This window comes from Bos grunniens, chromosome 10 (genome assembly GCF_055505025.1).
Source record: "Bos grunniens cultivar Pamir isolate PY7600 chromosome 10, Bosgru_T2T1.0, whole genome shotgun sequence".
In the NCBI taxonomy this organism is placed as follows: domain Eukaryota; kingdom Metazoa; phylum Chordata; class Mammalia; order Artiodactyla; family Bovidae; genus Bos; species Bos grunniens.
In genome coordinates, this window is record NC_141174.1 from 2,154,230 (window position 1) to 2,175,010 (window position 20,781).

Genomic DNA, 20,781 nt, shown 5'->3' on the forward strand with positions numbered 1-20,781 from the left:
TGCGGAGGAGGCTGCTTTTAGCCCCATAGTGCATTTTATTTATTTTTTTTAATTTATTTATTTTTTAATGTGCTGCAAGAAACACGGGAAGTTGACGGGAGGCGTAATGGACCCGAAATGGACAAGGGGCTGACGAGGCCGCAGATGGGACTTGCCACGTCTGGAACGTGAGTGCTCCACCTGAAGCCGTGTGCGTTCTCCACGTTAGAGGGAGTCGGCGGGCACCAGCTGGCTTCCCTCGCAGCTCCTCGGAGGGTGATTGCGCCACTCCGGGGCCGCTGCATCTGGTTGCCTCTGCCCTCAGCATCCCTGTGCTGGGCCTGTGGCTGCTGATGACCTCAGCAGGTTCAGGATTGCACGAGAAGCGGACCCCTCTGTCTCTGTGTGTGCAGTTTTCTGAATGAGAGGAGTTTCTTTTTTTTTTTGGTGGGGGGCGGGGGGCTTGTGCTGCATGCCATGTGGGGTCTTAGTCCCCTGACCAGGGCTCTAGCCTGCAGTGGCAGTGCCGGCTCTTAGCCACTGGACCGCCAGGGAAGGCTCCCAGAGGAGCTGTGTTTTGTTTATGGCAGGAGGTGAAACATTATGAATGTTGTAAAGGATGTTTTTCTAAAAGAGGAAAGTTTGGGATCAAGTGTGAGTGTGTTTTATGGTACTCCGACCCCTGGCAGGTAGGCCTGGGTCACACCAGCACTCTGGGGAAGGGCAGACCAGCCTTCAGCACTCGGGCCTGATCACTTGGGAGGTCTCGGCAGCTCGGCCAGTATATCTTGGGGGTGCTTTGCATAAGCCAACACTATCAGTACCAAAACTAACCTTCTGTGGAGGAACCTTGGTTGGTGAGAAAAACCATCTTACGTTCTGTCCTAATAGTAAATTTGTTCTGAACAAGGCCTGGCCTAAAGTCCTACGTTTTCCCCATCATGCCCTCAGCATGGGGATGGGAGCTCAGAGTCCTTAGCAAGGGCTTGCTGATTAGTGACTAATGTGCTCAGGTGTTTGCAAAAAGGTGCAAACACCTTCACCCCCAAAGATGCATTTGAATCCAGAACTCCTTGTGGCACTGCAGCTCCATCTTTGTAACATTAGTATTTTTCTAAAATACAATTTTAATTGAAGCATAATTGACCTAGAGCACTGTCTTAGTTCCAGTCGCGCAACATCGTGGTTCCATGTTTCTGTGCTTCGCAGAATGACCACCGTGATGCCTAGGTGCCACCTGTCACCATGCAGAGATATCGCAGTGTTATTCACAGTATTCCCCGTGCTGCGCATCTCACCTCTGTGCCTCATTTATTTTGCAACGGGAAGTTTGTTCCTCTTAATCGCCGTCAACCTGCTTCATTCATCCCCCACACCAAAAGATTCTTGAATGCTGTTTTTCCCCATTGCTTTTGAATATTCTCATCTTAAAACAAACTTGTGTGTATACCAGGATGTGTAAGAGATTTATCACCCAACAGAATGAACTTTAGTGGGCTTTTCTTTTCCTGATCACTTAGTCTTAATGTTTACTATTGGGATGTTTTCTGTCTGTCCATGATTCCTGAATTTGGAAACGAGTGAGTTACAGTACGTTTTGATTTGGTTTTAATCCATCAAAATCAAGTTAGTTATAAGTGATGGAAGAGCTTACTTTGTGTAGTCCGGGCTGCCTGGAGACATCAGCCACATGCCAAAAGCTTGCTCGTTGCCCGGCAACCTCGCCGGAGGAATAGATTTTCTGCCACTGGCTCCCTTTTTAGTCGAGGCAGAATCTATTAACACTACTCTTCTAGCCTGGAGAACCGGAGCTGGAGTTTAGCTGCAAAGAATGGTCGGAGGGTTTTGTTTTTTTGTTTTTTTTTTTTAAATAACCCAGCACCATGTTTCTGACTTCCAAACTCTACTGCTAATTTCATTGACTTCCAAGTAAAGATTTAGAGCTTATTAATATTACTCAACACTGGCCAGGCTAAAGAGGTTAGTGCTGTGCCTGCTTGGCCCCTGAAGAAGGTCATTGTTTAGTTTCTGTAGAAATGATCCCGCGGGGCATGGGTGGGAACCGTGATCATCCAGGTTGCAGGTGGAGCAGGTAAGAACGACCTCATTCCCCCTCAGACTTCTCCAGGTCCCCACTCGGGGTACTTTCTCCTACTTTCCAGTAGCAAACTTATCCTCTGTCGAAGCTGTTATTTCTTCAAGTATGTACGATCTCGCTCTGATTGCAGAGTGGCTCTGTATTCCTTTCTCTTATCCTTCAATCAGAGAAATGTCTTTTCTCCGTCTGTAGCTCAATGCTTCACCAGCAGGACTGGTGGTTTCTGTCTGCCGGGGGAGCTGGTGGGGCTGTCAGCCCTATTGTTTTGCTTATGCTTTTTAGTGGAATAGCTTTGGGTTGGTAGCAGGAGAGGATGGCCAAGCCCAGTGTCAGGTGGCTGGAGTGTCTGCCTCTGCTGAAACGCAATTTTAGTAATGGACTGGATCAGCTCCCCATGTTTTCCTGCCCCTTTGTAAAACAAAGGACGATCTCAGCGCGTTAACCCGTTGGTGGCTGGAAAAATCAAAATCTCTAGGAACCACTTAATTAAACGCCAGTGGCTTCTCACATTAGCAGTCGGGCATAGAGGCTGCAGAGATGCCCTGCACAGGAGAGCGGGGGTTGCTCTTATTTTAGGACGTGGACATTAGCCTCCTCTTCTGTTTTACCCTTTCCAAGGGCCAGATGCAGAAAGGAACGTACCGTGTGTGACTCGGCAGCCAAATGAGCTAACTCGAGACAACCGTGACTGACTCAATCAAACAGTCTCTAAATGCATTTGGTTATTTGTTCTGATCATTGTAAACTTTATTCATTATCATAGCTCAGGTCTTTGGGGTTCTATTTTCCAAAATAATCTTAGAATGCTACTGATGTGAGGAACCTTTAAGAGAGTAGTTCAGGCACCCTAGAGAGGAAATCAGAGAGGTGGAAAAGTCTGCTTAAGGATACATAGCTGTGTTCGGAGTGGCAGAGCAGGTACCAAGATCTGAGTCGGTTGACTTTTTTTTTAATATATTACTTATTATAATTCATGAGCAAAGATCATTTTAACGTTTATTTGTGTTGTCTTCCATCTCTTTCCTTAATGTCTTTCAGTTTTCATTACTCAGCTCTTTGACTGTCTCCGTGAAAATTTTTCTTTTCCTGGCGGCTGTGCAAGGTGGAATCTCAGTTACCTGACCAGGGATCGAACCTGCAGCCCCAGCTTTGGAAGCTCTGTGTCTTAATCCCTAGGCCACCGGGGAAGTCCCCCAGTCAGTTGAATTTAAGGACAGAATTCTAATGACACCCAAATGATATGTTTGAAATGAAATGAGAAGGGCAAAGCTCCTACTTGCACAGTGCAGATTCCATCTATGTATCCAACAAGTATTTAAGGCACGCCTTCTGCTGTGTGCAGGTAGGTAGTGGGCCACATGCTGGAACAAGGGGAGGCACTTTACCTTCAGGAAATTACATTCAGAAGTAGGTGATCCCCACAGTCAGCAGCGGAACGATAAGAAAATTACAGGTTGTGATAAGTCCTTAAATAAGATATAAGGGGAACACAGGAATGTTGGTGACAGTTAGATAACAAAAGTATTATCTGCTAAGGGACTTCACTCTTTGGGAACACCTGTGTTATTACCACTAACAGAAAGTATGTTGGGAAAAATATGTTGAGGAAATGGAAGCCTTTGGGAGGGTTCATGGTCACCCATTATGTTGTTTGAATTAGAAGATCTGTCTGTGGGATTGTGGACTTCCTAGGACAGTGTCCAACCCCAGACTGATGCTGGGGGTACCACAGGATTCTTCCAACTCTCAGAGGCCGGAATTCAGGCACTTTGCTCTTTGATTTCTTCACCTGTTAATTCAGTTTCTTCATGTTGCATTTCCCACTTACTGTTTTTTTAGTAATTAATTTTTGATTGGAGTGGGTCGACTTCCGTGGTGGCTCAGATGGTGAAGCGTTGGCCTACAATGCAGGAGACCCAGTTTCAGTCTCTGGGTCGGGAAGATCTCCTGGAGAAGGCAATGGCACCCCACTCCAGTACTCTCGCCTGGAAAATCCCGTGGACAGAGGAGCCTGGTGGGCTGCAGACCACGGGGTTGCAGAGTCGGACACGACTGAGCAGTGGCGCTTTCTTTCCTTCCTCCTTTGATTGGAGTGGAGTTGCTTTGCAATGTTGTCAGTTTCTACTGTACAGCAGAGGGAATCAGCTCTCCGTGTACACATGTCCCCTCGTTTTCTGGATCTCCTCTCCAATGAGGTCACCAGAGAGCCCTGAGGAGAGGTCCCTGTGCTGTCTGGCAGGATCTCTCGTGTGTGTGCGCTCAGTCGTGTCTGACTCTGCAGCGCCACGGACTGGAGCCCGCCAGTCCGCTCTGCCCTTAGGATTTTCTAGGCAAGAGTCCTGGAGTGGGGTGCCATTGCCTTCTCCAGGGGATCTTCCTGACCCAGGGATCGAACCCCAGCTTCTTGTATCTCCTGCACCGGCAGTCTGATTCTCTACCGCCAGCACCACTGGAAGCCCAGGTTCTAATTAGTCACCTATTTTATACGCGTATCAGTAGTGTGTGTACTTCAGTCCTCCACTTACTATTGAAAGTCTGTGTACAAAACAAATCTTTTGAAGACCAAATCTGACACACTTATTTATATCAAGGAGTATTCCATACAAGCTCCTGTTATCAGCAATCTGGGGACATTTTATTCTAGAGAATTGGATTAAGTCGCGTCGCTTGCTTTCTTCTTTCTGACTAGTTGCTTTAGTGCTCCGGCATACAAGACTTTTTTTTAATGTGCGCTGTGAAACCTAGGGTGAGGACTTGCTTTTGCTGTAGGCCTGTATCCAGCAGGTCTGTTAGAGGGCAGTAAATTGACTTGGCCAAGTGGAGCATCTGTTTCAAAGTCTCAGTCTTTCCGTGAATCACACGGTCATTTGTTGCTGGCTCTGCCACTCTCTCTGTGTATTTCCTTAGAAATATCCTGGGTCCTGAAAATCTGGTGTCCATTTACCGCAGTGGATCTTGTCTTTCCTTCCTCTGCCATGCTGCCAGCTCGACTCCAAGGCTCCGAGTGAGCAAATGGCTAAAAGCGGCTTTCTTGCTGCTCGTGCGTTTTCTTTGTTCTCCCGATACTCTGTGATGTCTGGGTATCAGATGTCGGAGAAAAGTGAAGCGGTGCTGAGGGCGCTCTTTTCGTGATTTCATGCTAACTTCATTTCCTTGCAAGTGTGGCTGGGAGCAGAGTTTCCTTCAGACTTCTCTGCGATTTTGGTGTCTTTCTTGTTCTCTTGCAAGGCGGCTGACGTCTTTCACTTGCATTCAAGTTGAGAGGATCTTCATTTTAGCCTGAGAAGACACGGCTACAGCGGACTGACCCTAACGGGCCTCCCTGTCACCCTGGAGTGTCTCGCACGGCGGTTTCTGAACATTGAAAGCTTGCTCTTTGCTGAGCACTCGCTGGAGAACTTGACTCTATCAATATTCCTGCTCAGCGTTGGGGGTAGGTAACGGCATTATTCCCATTTGACTCGTGTGCAGACTGAGGCCAGGAACGTGTGAGCCATGCTTAAGCCAAGGTCACCTCGTAAGTGGCGAGCTGGACCAGAAGCTGGACTTCACGTGACCGTAAAGCCCCTCTACTGCGGGAGGGCTGCCTATGACGCCCTCTGTACGTGTCCATCATGGCCACTCATGTTTTCCTTTTAACCTATGACAAAAATGAGCCTGTCCAGAAAATTACAAGAAAAGGAGGTGATGTATTTGTCACGTCTTCTTCCAGAACGCTAGCCAGCAAGATGTTTCTAGAAAGCAGAAAACAGCATTAGCTGAGTTTGGTCAGAACTGTACAGTAAATCCGCTTCTAGATGATTCTGAACTCACTTTTTCATATTAAAAATGTCTGAGCCATCCTTTAGTAAGAAAATATTTTTATTCTATAATTTAAAATTTAATTTCCCCAATTTTCCCTTGGACTACAAAACCTTTTTTTTTTTTTTTTTCTCCTAATGCCTTCAAAAGCACAATTTAGAGAAGTCTTCAAGTAAAAGGAAAGGAAGGGACTTGGTGCTTTCCACTATAGAATTGAATTTTAAAAAAAGAAGAGGAGAAAACAGAATGCTCTCAGCCTCCCCGAAGATCGTGGCCTCCTGTTTCTCCCTGTTCTACTTTAAAGCTGCTTCTATTTTTCACCCAGATACCTCCAGGGTGAGAAATATGAGTCCCCTGCTCTTTTTCTCCTGACTTGAGACTTTAATTAATTTAAAAAATAATAAATTTAAAAAATAAATAATTAACCCCTGACCAGAGACTGCCCTCGCCCCCTCCCGCCTGCACCGGGAGCATGGAGCCTTAGCCATGGACACTGGGGAAGTCCCAAGACTTATTTTTTTGCCTAAGTCTCTGCTGGGCTTTTCACATCTGTGCTCGTCCGTCTCCAGCGTCCGTTAAGCTCCTTGAGGGGAGGAACTGGGTTGTAGCGTCTTTGTGGCCTCACAGTGGCTCAGTAACCATGTGGGAAATAGGGAAATGAACGGCATTTCCAGTCCAGGAACAAATGCAGGATAGGGGTCTAGTTTTCCGAGTTGACTCCCGCCCAGGAAAGAACCCCCTCTTTGAGTGGCAGGGAGACACTGGAGTAGCTGCAGTAACTCATTTGTATCAGGAGGGCCCTGTTTGGACACTGATGCCTCCTGTTGTCTAATTTAATTAGTAATTGTGTTTTCAGTTCCAATTGAAAGCCTCAGAAGAAAGGATGGCAATAAACTGTGGTATTTGGTATTATTATTTGTTATCTAATTGTGTTCACTATTGTGACGGTTTTAGACGGAGGCACTTTTCAAGGAGGGACATGTCTGTGTTATCTGATTGCTTTTTCTCTTCTGTCCCAGCTCCTGTGTAAAGTCCAATATTAAGTATGAGCCCTCTTTCACACATGTGAAAATCGATGCAGGCAGACTTGTGGTTATTTTTTTGTTTGTTTTTAAACAAACGCCCTAAGGTTACATGCAAGTCCATCCTGAATAGGGAGGTCGAGCCTCGGGTCTTCGCTGCGATGTCGCCCACTCGCTGACAAAGGCAGTGTGGTTCCGGGGATGCTGACCCAACAGGAGTTTGGAAGGCGTGGGGTCCGCTCGGCTCTGCCGTTTACTTGTTGGATGGCTTTGGACCACTCACTCATTCCCTCATTCTTCAACGTTCTGTGGAGTATCTACCAGGTGTTCCGTGCTAGGCTAGCTGCTTGGGCTACAGAGATGAATACCCCAGTGTCCTTGTTCTTAGGGAACTTCCTGCTTAGTGCATAGATTCAGATGCATGAACCAACGAGCTCAGAAAAATCTGTGGGCACTTTGCTAAAAGTGTGTCCGTGTAGGGTGGGAGCCCCAAAGAAGGACGCACAGCGCTGTCTGTGCTGCTGCAGAAAGACCTCGTGGCAGAGGTGATTTGGGGGACTGCCCTGGCGTCCAGCGGTTAAGACGTCGTCTCCCAGTGCAGGGGGCGTGGGTTCGATCCCTGGTTGAGGAGTTAAGATCCCACATGCCTTGTGGCCGAAAACCCAAAACATAACACAGAAGCAATATTGTAACAAATTCAATAAAGACTAAAAAAAAAAAAAAAAAGCATCTTAAGAAAAAACAAACAAATGTGATTTGGGGTTGAGTTTTTTGGGGAAAATAAATCTCATCCAGGGATTATGCCAAGAGAAGGAATTGGAACTTTATGTGTCTCTCTCATTTCTGGGTCGTGAGAATCACTGAAGAGGTCTAAATGAGAACGGTACAGTCATTTTTGTGTTTTAGAAAGATTTGTGTTTTAGAAAGGATGAGTTCACAATCTCTGGGACCCTCCCTTTTCTCGTCTGTAAGGTGCACACAGGTAACACCCACTTCTTTTGTCTCATGGGTTTATTTTGGGTTGCATTTCTTTAGAATGCAGCAGGAATAGCTGGCCTGCACCCACTTCTTTCTAAACCTTTGAATCCTCACAGCAACCCTGGGAAGGTCATTATTGCCATTATTTGCATTGTACTTTATTTATTCACTGGCAGAGCAGTGCGGCTTATGGAAATCTTAGTTCCCTGACCAGGGATTGAACCCACACCCTTGGCAGTGAAAGTGTGGAGGCCTAACCACTGGACCACCAGGGAATTCTCATTGTTTGCATTTTAGAGATGGGAATGGTCATAGGCTGACCGTCTGACCCAGGGAGACACAGCCAGGATTTGAACCTAGGTCTGCCGGACTCTGGAGCCCCTTTGCCCTTAGCCAACCGCGTGTTGCTGGCAAGTCTTTCTTGCTCTTCATTTCTTGCCTGAAACGTTTTGACTGGTGGCTGTATCTCCTCTCTGGTGACCTTTTAATGTAGAGTGTTGATGTCCTGGAAAGACTCAAAATCAGCACCAAACAAATGTGCCATTATTTGCAACTGTTTCATCTTTGTCTTTAAGAAGGTAGTCTTTTATCATTAGACAGAACCAAATTTTCATGGAGTAGAATCTGTGACTTTAATTCTTCTGCACTGACTGGGAGTTACCAAGGACGTGTGTTTCTATGGGCATATACATAAATCTTCCTTCCGGTGTTAACGGAAGATCGATCAGGATTCTGACTTCATCCTTTTGGGGAGTTCTTTGAAGATCCGTGTTGTGACTAGGTAACAGCAAAATGGAAGACAATGTAATGAGATGGATTAGAGCAGAGGAAAGACTTTGAATGGGGTAGCTTGTCGGAAAGAGTTGCCAAAGAACAGAACAGACAAAGTTTAGGAAGTAGTTTTGGCAAACTCAGCAAGCCCTGCTTGTTGAAAAGACGTTTTGGAAAATATTCTGTAAGTTCACACACAAGCAGTTGTAATCCAAGGACACGTTAACAGCACCTCTTTGGTAAAGAAAAGTGTATTCACTATATTTTCTCTGTACTTGGTCACTGCAGGGTGAAAACGGCTGCATTATCTGCTAACCATGAATGAGTTTCTTTAAGAATCGATGCTTGGAGATGCAGGAGGTTCAAGAAGAATAATTAAAATAAAATGCTGTTTTGTGTCTTGACCTGTGTTCAGTGTGCCAAAAAAAGAGCCCTGAAAAACGCCAGGGTTGCACATTTTGTGACTTGGGAGGAACGTTTTGATCAGCCTTCAGCTACTCATAAAAAATAAATACAGCCGTGTTCTTACTTGGGCTGTTTCTTGAAGATCTTTTAGAGTAGATTTCCAGCTGAAATTTCACCGCCAGTTAAAAAAAGAAGAAGAAAGAAAGAAAAGCTGAGCTTCCTTAAACATTAGGCGTGTCACGTGAGAGTCAAACGATGGAATCGTAAAGAGAAAATGCCCTGTTGAGATACAGCAGCTGTCCTCTGTGCTCTGTCGCTGCTCAGTTGCTAGTCGCATCCGGCTCTGTGACCCCACGGCGGCAGCACGCCGGGCTCCCCGTTCTTCACTGTCTCCTGCTGTTTGCGTGCATGTTGTTCATGTGTTTGTAGGTTATGCGTTAGCAGGGAGGAATATTAAGGGAATGAGAAAGCATTTATTAACTAGAAGAGCATTGCAAAGAAATATACCCCCACTGAAGCAGCTGTTTTAGAAGAGCAGGTTCTGGAATGTGAGCGGAAGTCTATATCCCGAGATTCAGCTGCCCGGCATGTGGCAAGAGTTGGGGTAGATCTTGGAGGTGCGGGGCCATGGGTGGAACCGAGCCCGTGGCGTCTGTGTGGGAGTCAGTGTCACTGCTGGGCTCATTGGTTCTCACACTTGGATGGGCATTGGAATCACCTGGGGGGTTGAAAAAATTCAGTGCCTGGTTCTGTGCCCAAGTGAAAGTTGAAAGTGAAAGTCGCTCAGTCGTGTCTGACTGTTTGTGACCCCATGGACCATAGAGTCCATGGGATTCTCCAGGCCAGAATCCTGGAGTGGGCAGCCATTCCCTTCTCCAGGGGATCTTCCCAACCCAGGGATCGAACCCAGGTCTCCCTCATTGCACGTGGATTCTTTACCAATTGAGCCACAGGGGAAGCCCAAGAATACTCTGTGTCCAAAGGTTTGACTTACGGGTCTAGGGTGTGCCTTGGGCACTGGGATTTTTAAAACCTCGCCAGAGGACTCTGACCTTCAGCAGAGATTGAGAACCATGGGCCTAGAAGATGCCCGATTTCTTTCTTTTCTGATGTTCTTTGCTGCTGGGGCAGTTTGCTTGTAAGTACTTTGGTTTGGAAGCCTCCTTCTTGAGTGAGGGGCAGAAGCCTTCGAAGCCAACCCAGAGAGAGCGCAAGTCTTTGGTTTGCTAGACTCCTCTCTCAAAGGGCTGAAAAGGAAAATTCCAGTGTTCCTTTGAAAAAATGGATCCTGAGACTTCTTTCTGTCATACAGAAAATCTTAAGTATATTCTCTCTGAACTCCAAAATAGGCAAAAAGAAAAAATAAACAACAGCATTCAGATGCTGGCGCACTTTCAAGTGATTGGAAAATGCTGTGAGATGATACTGATTAAGGTGTCTTCAGGCTTGAGACTTGACCCGAGATTACTGTTGGGAGCAAAAAAGGAAGGAAAGAAGAGTACATTCTTAGTTATGGGTCCAACGGTCAGAACTGTGTACCACCTGACCTAAGCGGAGCTTTTCCCTTTTGTTCTGGGGGTTTCCAGGGGAATACCAGATGGCACGGTGTCGCGAAAATAAGAGGGAACATAGCTCTTAGTTGTGTGCGTGTGTGCGCACGCGTGTGCCCGCGTTGTGCGTGCGTGCATGTGTGCGCGTATGTGCGTGTGCGCATGTGTGTTGCGTGCACGCGCACGCATACGTGTCATGAGTGTGCACGTGTGCGTGTGCATGCATGTGTGTGTGTGCATGTATGTGTGTGCGTGTGCATGCATGTGTATGTGTGCGTGCGCGCACGCGTTGTATATGCGTACATGTGCGTGCACGTGTGTGCGTGCGTGCACGTGTGTGCGTGTGCGCATGTGTGTGCACGCTTGCGCGCGTGCACGCATGCATGTGTGCGTGTGTGTGCATGCGCTCACACACATGTCTGACTCTGCTACCCCATGGACTGTACCCCGCCAGGCTCCTCTGTCTATGAATATTTCCAGGCAAGAACCCTGGAGCGGGTTTCCATTTCCTTCTCCGGGGGATCTTCCTGACCCAGGGCTCGAACATGCGGCTCCCGCATTGGCAGGTGGGTTCTTTCCCACTGCACCACCTGGGAATTGCTAGTAGAAACCACTGACCTTCAATAATTCCCAACTGTTTTTTCTCAGTCCGTAAAACAGGAGTCACGCTGTGACTTCTACTCCAAAGTAAGACACAGTGTGATAAAGGCCATTGACTTCCTTAGAAGGAACTGCCCCCCATGTCGGTATTTTAGTTTGGGGTGATTGAGAAGGGCGTCTCACCTTCATTTCCAGCAGCAACCAGGAAAAAGTCAGGACGTCACAGTGCGTATCCAGGTGGGTCCAAGAGGCCGGAAGCAGGCTTGGGCAGCTCACCTCGAGGAGGCCGTGCCCACAAATCTAGTGGTGGTGGTTCAGTTGCTAAGTCGTGTCCAGCTCTGTGACCCCATGGACTGTAGCACGCCAGACTCCGTGGGGCTTTCCAGGCAAGAAGACTTGGAATGGGTCTCCGTTTCCTTCTTCAGGGGATCTTCCCGTCTCAGGGATCGAACCTGCGTCTCCTGCATTGGCAGGCGGATTCTTTACCACCGATGCCCCCCCATATTTAGACATGCTGTTAAAACAGGTTCTGAACAGATCCAGGGCGGGGCCCAAGAGCGTCTCCACCTCTGGGTGGTGCTGATGGCACTGTTCCCCGGCTCACCCTTGAGAGGCCCGTCGGTCCCGGCATCTGCTGGTGTGAATCTTTTCTTAGGGCAGCGGGAAGAACACAGGACGCGACGGAGGAGACTGGCCTGTGGCTGCCTCTGTGCAGGCAGCGCGTGGAATCATAATTTTTTGGCTTTGAGTTCATGTGGCCGCAAGCAACTTGGTGTGATCAATGTCTATTTGTGTTCTCGACGGCTCTTTTTATAGATACTAATTTTTATATGCTTTCCATCCTCTGCATGACCTTGAGGCAAGCCCAAGTATAAAAATGTAGTTTCTTTCTCCATTAATATTTCCTCATTTTTATTGAATTCTGGTATGTAAGCCTCCTACCTTTCTCTGTGATTCAATCTAATTTATCTTTGGAGTCTTTCTTATCTACATGTGCAGCTAGATCTCTTTAATCTGGTGCCTACCGTGGTAATTAAAAAAAAATCTCTAGGTAAATGGTGAAATTATTCACAACAATCATCTGGTTGACCTCATCCTTACTGGGTTATCGGTGGAAATGTTGGGGCAAAATCAACCTGCCAACACGGTTGTGAATAAGATCCTTTGCTTATATTGTTTTCGCAGTGGGTAGAGTTTTGTTTGCCGCTCTGAATTGGGGGCTGTGCTGTGCTTTCCTGATCGTCTCATAATGTGCTCACACATTATTTAAGGTTTGTAAAGTTTAAGAATAGACGTAGTTTTGAGTGTTCTAATTTAAATGTAGAGTTTGGAAAGGGAAGAGAGTTTTTAAAAATACAGTTGTGACATGTTTATTATAAATATGTGAAAATGGAGCCCGTGATTATGCTGGTGGTGTATGTGTATTGTACCTTGTCAACAAGAAAGCTCTTGTGTTTGTGTATTTCATATGGTATTTTCTTCCTTTAAAAAAAATTAGAGCTGATGATGTCTCTTGGAAGACTGCAACACATTCTGGTTTAACATAGTCCTCTATAACTGGGCTTCTTCTAGAAGTGTCCATGGCAGGCCTGTTGAAATGGAGCTGGTTGGATTATCCGTGTGCATCAGAATCCACCTGGAAGGCTTATTAACGTGCAGACCGCTGGGCTCTGTCACCGGTTTCTGGTTCTGGGGTCTCTGGTGAGGCTGGGGGGCTTGCTGTTCCTCTGCTGCCCGCTGTTGCCAACACTGCTGGTCGAGGTACCGCCTTTGAGAACCGCTGCAGATTCAGCCCTTGCTACGTGTCGACTAGAACCAGCTGCATATACGTTGCACCTGGCTGATGCATCACCTGGGACCCTCCTGCACTGTTGGTGGGAATGTAAACCGGGACAGCCACTACAGAGGACAGTATGGAGGTTCCTTAAAAAAGTAAAAACAGAGCTGCCATATGACCCTGCAGTCCCACTGCTGGGCATATATCTGGAGAAGAAACGTGGCCCCAAAAGATGCGTGTACCATGCCCCAGTGTTCACCCAGCACTGTTTACAACGGCCAAGACATGGAAGCAACCTAAATGTCCATCCACAGAGGAATGGATAAAGACGAGGTGGTGCATACACACAGTGGAATACTACTCGGCCATTAAATGGATGATATAAGGCCATTGGAGTTGTACTGAGTGAAGCAAGTCAGACAGAGAAGGAGATATATGACATTCCTTATATGTGGAATCTGAAAAGAAATGATACAAATGAACTTACAAAACAGAAGGAGACCCACAGACTTAGAAAGCGAACTCATGGTTGCCAGGAGGAGGGGATAGTTAAGGACTTTGGGAAGGTCATGTACACATCGCTATATTTAAAACGGTAAACCGACAAGAATCTATTGTGTAGAACAAGGAACTCTGCTCAGTGTTAGGTGCCAGCCTGGATGGAAGAGGGTTTGAGGAAGAACAGATACATGAGTATGTCTGGCCGAGTCCCTTCACGATTCACCTGAAACTATCACAGAGTAGTCATTGGCTAAATGGCAGCCGGCTCCAGTGTTCTCGCCTGGAGAGGCCCCTGGACAGAGGAACCTGGCAGGCCACAGTCTATGGGGTTGCAAGAGTGGGACACGACTGAGTGACTAAGCACACACATACCCCAATACAAAATGTTTTAGGTATTAAAAAAAAAAAAGAAATGCAGCATCTTAGGCTGCAGCCCAGACCTACTGAATCAGAATCTGCATTGTAATAAGATCCCACATGATTGATGGGACTTCCCAGGTGGCCCAGTGGTAAATAATCTGCCTGCCGATGAAGAGGCCGCAGGAGACGTGGGTTAGATCTCTGGGTTGGGAAGATCCCCTGGAAGGGGAAATGGCAATCCCCTCCGGTATTCTTGCCTGGAGAATCCCATGGGCAGAGGAGCCTGGTGGGCCACAGAGTCAGATGCGATTCAGTGACTTAATCCTTTGCAGGCGACTGCTCTGTGACAGTCACTGTGGCTGGAGGTGGCCTTGGGACCAGACCACACAGGCAGCCTGCAGGGATGGTAGAGGGCTCAGAGGGGAAGAAGGACTGGACTCTGCTGGGTTCTGGGTTAGAGCCAGAGCCGGGCGGTGGGAACCGCACAAAGCCCGTTATTCCCGTATCTCAAGACTTTTCTCACAGCTGCAGCCATCTCAGACTCCTGCGGCCTTGAGAGGTGGGCGTTCCTGTTGGGTTAGCGCTTACTGAGCCCTCCCAGAGCCTGCGGTGTTCTTACCTGAGAATCCCATGTCAGAGGAGCCTGGTGGGCTACAGTTCATGGGGTTGCAAAACATTCAGACATGACTCAGTGACTAAACAGCAACAGCCATCTTTCTGACAGCGTCTTCTCTGGCAAGCTGAGGTCCACCTGGCTACAGCTGAACTCGCTGAGACGAGTTCAACTCTGTATTATTCCAAGAAATAATTTTTGATCATTTTCTTAATTCTAGAGAAAATGACATATTTATTTTAAATCACTCACCTAAGAAGTATAGTGAAATTATTTATCATTAAATTGTTTATCATTTAAAAAAAAGGAGCTCATCTCATCAGATTCATTCTTTGCACATTCTGCCCTAAAGTTTTGCAAGTACTCAGGAGACTGTGGCAGACAGATGAGCCTATAGACGGGAGATTGGGGCAGAGGGCCACTTCGCTGCGGATTCTTCTCAACAGCCACAAGACTGTGTAATGAAACCTGAAGCCCATAATTATAATCTGGAGGCATTGTCTAATCCAGGAGAAAGTGAACAACAGCGGAAAAAGATGTTCTGGAATAGCTAGAAAGTTCAGTGAATTAGAACCCAAAGTGTCCCTTTCCTGGGTAAATGGAAAGTCTAATGCATTTTCCTTTCTTTCAAATTGATTAAGTGACAAACATTTGGAATTCGTAGCTGTTACCTCCTTAAAAGAGGAAAATAGTGCCTGACATTGGCAAGTATATTTCCTGCCCTTGTTTCCCAGCGATTACAAGTTAAAGAAAGAGGAATGGTGGAGGGAGAGAAACACTCTAAGGAGACAGCCAAAGCCTCTAGACTTCACAATAATACTGCCAAAATTTAAAATTCTCCTTTAGTTGTGTGCCAGGGTAAGCTGTGCCATAAAGAAAGCAGGGTACATCTTAAGGTGCCTGTTTCACCTGAAGATTTGTACGGGGCAGAGACAGTGTTACACAGTCTGACTAGTAATTCATGTTGAACATTCTGCTTATATTCAAACAAACACAAATTATTTATGGACTAGGCAGGAACTTGCATACCATTTTTTTTTTTTGCTTATGTATATCAATTTTTACATGAGACTTAAATTAGGTTTTTGTGGCTGGCTACTATGGGTTATGGGCTTCCCAGGTGGCATGGCGGCAAAGAATCTGCCTGCCTATGCAGGCGATGCAGGAGATGTGAGTTCTATCCCTGGGTGGGCAGGATCCCCTTGAGGAGGGCATGGCAACCCACTCCAGCATTCTTCCTGGAGAAGCCCATGGACAGAGGAGCCTGGTGGGCTGCAGTCCTTGGGGTCACAAAGAGTTGGACACTGAATGACTGAGCATGTATGCATGCCCTGTGGGTTATGTAGGGACCTAGGGTTTGATTGCTTTTATACTATAGAAATACACGGGTCAAAAGCATTAAGAAGCATGTCTTAACATATAGGTAATCTTTCCAGAAATTACCTTTATTGAGGTATCACTGATGAATAGTACACTGTACATATTCAAAATGTGCCATTTGGTAAGCTTTGACATATGTATACACCTGTGAATCCATCTGACAATCAAGGTAGTGAAGATATTCGTCACCTGCCAAAGCGTCTTTTCCTCTCTGTAATCTCTCCTTTCATCCCTCCCCTCCTTCAAGTAGGCAAGTGAACTTTAATCCGCCTTCCGTCACCGTGGAGGCACTGCCTATAAATTTACATAAACGGGGTCACATGGCGTGTGGATGTGTTTAGTGCAAGTGTGGAGCATGGCGTGAGGAGGTGTGTCTCGCTTCTTTCATTCAGTATAATTATTTTAGCTTCATCCATGTTGTAGTGTGTGTGAACACTGCTCTCTCTTTACTGCTGAGTTATATTCCTTTGAATGAACATACCAGAATTTATTTTTTCATTCACTTTCTGATAGACCTTTGAGTGTTTGCAGTTTTTGGCTATCAGAAATACAACTGCCCTGAATATTTGTGTGCAGATCTCTGTATGGTCATATGCTTTCATATGCTTTTCTCTTGGGTTAATGCCTAAGAGTGAAATGCCTGGATTGTATGGTAGGTGTATGTTTAATTTTTAAGAAACTGCCAGAATGTTTCCCAAAGTATTTGTACCATTTTACATTCCCACCAACAGCGTATGAGAGTTCTAGTTGCTTCACATCTTTGCCAAAATTTGGTGGGTCTTTACAAATTTTAGCCATTCTAACAGATATGTAGTGTTGGTTTCTCATTATAGATTTAATTTGCATTTCTGTGCTGACTTATGTTATTGAGCATCTTTTCATGTTCTTATTTGTCATTAATATATCTTCTTTAGTAAGAAAGAAAGATAGTGATAAGTTGTGTGTGACTCTGCGATCCCGTGGACTGTAGCCCGCCAGGCTCCTCTGTCCATGGGATTCTCCAGGCAAGAATACTGGAGTGGGTTGCCGTGTCCTTCTCCAGGGGAACTTCCTGACCCAGGGATCGAACCCATGTCTCCCACACTGTGGGCAGATGCTTCCCTGACTGAGCTACGCAGGAAGCTTCTTCAGTGAAGTGCCTGTTGACGTCTTTTCCCCAGTGTATTGTCAGGTGGATTATTTACTTATCACTGAGTTTTGAGAGTTTTAAAATATATTTTAGATACAAGTTTTTTTTTGATCAGATATGATAAAGGCAACCAGTCATGAATATTCATTGGGAGAAACTGATGCTGAAGCTGAAACTATAGTACTTTGGCCACCTGATGCAAAGAACTGACTCCTTGGAAAAGACCCTGATGCTGGGAAAGATTGAGGGCAGGAGGAGAAGGGGATGACAGAGGATGAGATGGCTGGATGGCATCACCAACTCAATGGACATGAGTTTGAGTAACTCTGGGAGTTGGTGATGGACAGGGAGGCCTGGTGTGCTGCAGTCCATGGGGTCACAAGGAATGAGACACGACTGAACAACTGAACTGTATGCAAATATTTTATTACAATCTATAACTTATATTTTCATTCTCTTAATTGTGTCTTTCAAAGAGCAGGCATTCTTAATTTTGAAGTCCAGTTTATCAATTTTTTCTTTTAAGGATGGAACTTTTAGTGTTATAACTGAGGTATTTGCCTAACATGAGATTCACAGAGGTTTTCCCTTATGTTTTTCTCTAAAAGTTTTATAGTTTTGTATTCATTTCTGTGATCCATTTTCAATTAATTTTTGTATATATTACAGGGTATGTACTGAAATTCATTTTTAACTATATGGATTTCAAATTGTTCCAGAACCATCTGTTGAAACTTTCTTTTCCCACTGAAGTGCTTTTGTACCTTTGTTTAAAATCGGTTGACCAAATACCTATGAATCTGTTTCTGGAGTCAGCATTTTGCTTCACTGATCTGTTTGTCCGTCTTAATGCTAGTATCACACTGTCTTGATTATTGTAGCTTTATAATACATCTCAGGGTTATGCAGTGCAGTTCCTCCCTATTCGTTCTTTTTTAAGGTTGTCTTGGCTATTCTGGGTCCTTTGTACTTCTACGTAAATTGTTAATCATCTTGGCAGCTGTTACCAAAAAAGTGATGGGATTTTGATTGAGATTATGTTGAATCCAGATTAATTTGGAGAGAATTAATATTTTAATGAATTGAGTCTTCTAATCCATGAACATGGTATATCTCACCATTTCTTTAGGCCCTTGTTCTTAGCATACAGGTCTTCCATATCTTTTGCCAGATTTATCCTTCAGTATTTTAATGTTTATATCGTATTGTAAATTGTCTTTTCGATTCTGATGGTGTGCCAAGATATAGAAATGTAGCTGTCTTTGTATACTGATGCTGTATTCTTCACCCTTGCTGAACTCACTTACTAGTTCTAGCATCTTTTCTGCAGGTTGTTTGAGATTTTGTACAAAGATGATTACATCATCTGCAAATACAATTTTACTTTGTCCTTTCTCATCTGATTGCCTTTTCTTGTCTGGAAGTTCTGACTAGAACCTACAATAAAATATTAAATAGAAGTGGTGAGAACAGAAAATGTTGCCTGTTCCTCATCTTAGGAACAAAGAATTCAGTCTTTCATCTTTAGGTATGATAGTAGCTATGGGATTTAAAAAAAAAAATTGTGTTCTTGATTAAATTGATGAAGTTCCTTTCTATTCCTTGTTTGCTGATTTTTACCAAGAAAAGCTATTGGATTTTCTCACATGTTTACTGAAGTGAGCATATGACTGTTTTAGTCGTTACTATGGTGAGTTAGACTTCCCTGGTGGCTCAGACGGTAAAGAGTCCATCTGCAATGCAGGAGACCTGGGTTTGATCCCTGGGTTGGCAAGATCCCCTGGAGGAGGGAATGGCTACCCACTCCAGTGTTCTTGCCTGAGAATCCCACGGACAGAGGAGCCTGGCGGGCTGCAGTCCGTGGGGTCACAAAGTGCTGGACACAACCGAGTGCCTAAGCACAGCACAGCACATGGTGAATTATGTTGATTGAATTTTCTAACATTGTTCAACCCTGCATCCCTGGAATAAACCCCAGTTGGTTATGTGTGTGTGTGTGTGAATGATACATCTTTCACTGAATTTAATTTGGTAAACATTAAATTTTTTGTCAAGTATTCACTATTGCTTGTGCTGGGTCTTCATTGCTGTGCAGGCGTTTCCCCAGCTGTGCTGAGTGGGGCCCGTCTCCACGGCAGTGGCTTGTCTTGAGCAGCACGGGCTCGAGGGCGCTCGGGCTTCAGTCCTCGCGGCAGTGGGCTCAGTAGCTGTGGCTCCCGAGCTCTGGAGCACAGGCTCAGTATCCATGGTGCATGGGCTAAGTTGCCCTGCGGCTTGTGGGATCTTCCTGGACCAAGGATCAAACTCTTGTCTCCGGCACTGGCAGGCGGATTTTTTACCTCTGAGCCACCAGGGAAGCCTTGTTAGACATTTTTGTTAAGAATTTCCACATGTATGTTCCTGATGGCTCTTGGTGTTTGTTTTTTTTGTGTGTGTGTGTGTGTTTGCCTGGTTTTGGTTTTGGAGTGATCCTCATCTCATAGAATACAGTGGAAAGCATTCTGTCTTCTTCAATTTGCTGAGAGTATTTGTGAGGAATTAGTATTATTTTTTCCTTAAATGTTTGGTAGAATTCATCACTGAAATCATTCGGACCTGGAGTCTTTTTCATGGGAATATATCTTTCCCTGAAAGTTCAGTCTCTCTAATAAATGTAAGCTTATTCAGATTGTTTTCCCTATTGACTTTTATTAATTCGTGTGTTTCATGGAACTTGTCAACTTAATTTAAACTATTGAATTTATTGGCATAAAGTTGTTCATAATGCCCATTTTTAATATATATAAGCTGTAGTGATATCACCATTCTCATTCCTGATTTTTGCAATTTTTTCTTTCTCTCCCATTTACCTGGTAATATTAATTAGAGATTTATTAGTTTTATTGACCTCAGAGACCTATTTTCTAGTTTCATTATTTCCTATATTTTTTGTTTTCTATTGTATTTAGTTTTGAGTCTATTATTTCCTTTCTTCCGCTTGCTTTGGGTTTCATCTACATTTTTTTTCTCCCTAGTTTCTTAAGATGGAGGATAATAAAGCTATTAATTTGAGACTTTCTTTCTTTTTTAATGTAGCATTTAGTGTTTTAAACTTTCCTCTACGTCTGCGTTAGCAGTGCCCCACAAATTGCAATATGTTTTTTTTTTTTTCATTCAGTTCAAAATACTTTCTGATTTTTCTTTTGACTGCTTCTTTGTCTTATGGGTTATTTAGAGATGTGCTATTTATTTTTCAATTACAATATTTAAGAATTTTCCAAAGTTCATTCTGTTATTAACTTCTAATTTAATTCCATGATGGACAGAGAACATACGTGTTTGCCGTCAATCCCTTTCACACACTGGCATGCTTCGCGCTCAGAGGGTCGTCTCCCCTGGTCAGTGCTTCGTGTGCGCTTGACGTGCAGTGTCCCGTCGTTGGGTGTAGTGCTCTTGGCGTTGGATCAGCTTTGTTGACAGTGTCCACATCCTCTGTCCTCACTGGCCTCCTGTTTGTTTGTTCCATTAGTTCTGAGATCTCAGACTATCATTGTGGATTTTTCCTTGCAGTTCTGGTGCTTTTTTTCATGCACTTAAAAATTCTGTAATTGGATGTCTAAACGTCAAGGGCTGTTACGACCTCTTGATTAGTTGGCTCCTTTATCGTTATGAAATTACCCATTACTTAATTGGAAATACTTTGGTGGTAGTAGAGCCATCCCAGCTTAGTTCAGACTGATATTGGTGTGGCGTGTCTGCTGTCATCCTCTCGCTCTGTGACTTCATGCTTCAGTGGGTTGTATTGCTGCGGTGGTCGCTTTACTGGTAGTGTGTGTTT

The 20,781-nt window shown here is 45.0% G+C and overlaps 1 protein-coding gene across 8 annotated transcripts in view; it reads left to right on the plus strand.

Moving 5' to 3' along the window:
- FOXN3 (forkhead box N3) overlaps positions 1 to 20,781 on the plus strand; it is a 446,920-nt gene that overhangs the window by 68,776 nt on the left and 357,363 nt on the right. Inside the window, exon 2 of one of the 8 annotated variants that reach the window (XM_086319211.1) lies at positions 80 to 167. The exons of 6 other annotated variants lie outside the window; for them this stretch is intronic. The gene's annotated coding sequence lies outside the window, so the exon portion shown is untranslated. Of the gene's footprint in view, positions 1 to 79; positions 168 to 5,333; positions 5,511 to 20,781 lie in introns of those variants that run through there. One more of the 8 variants, XM_086319212.1, reaches the window with a different exon arrangement.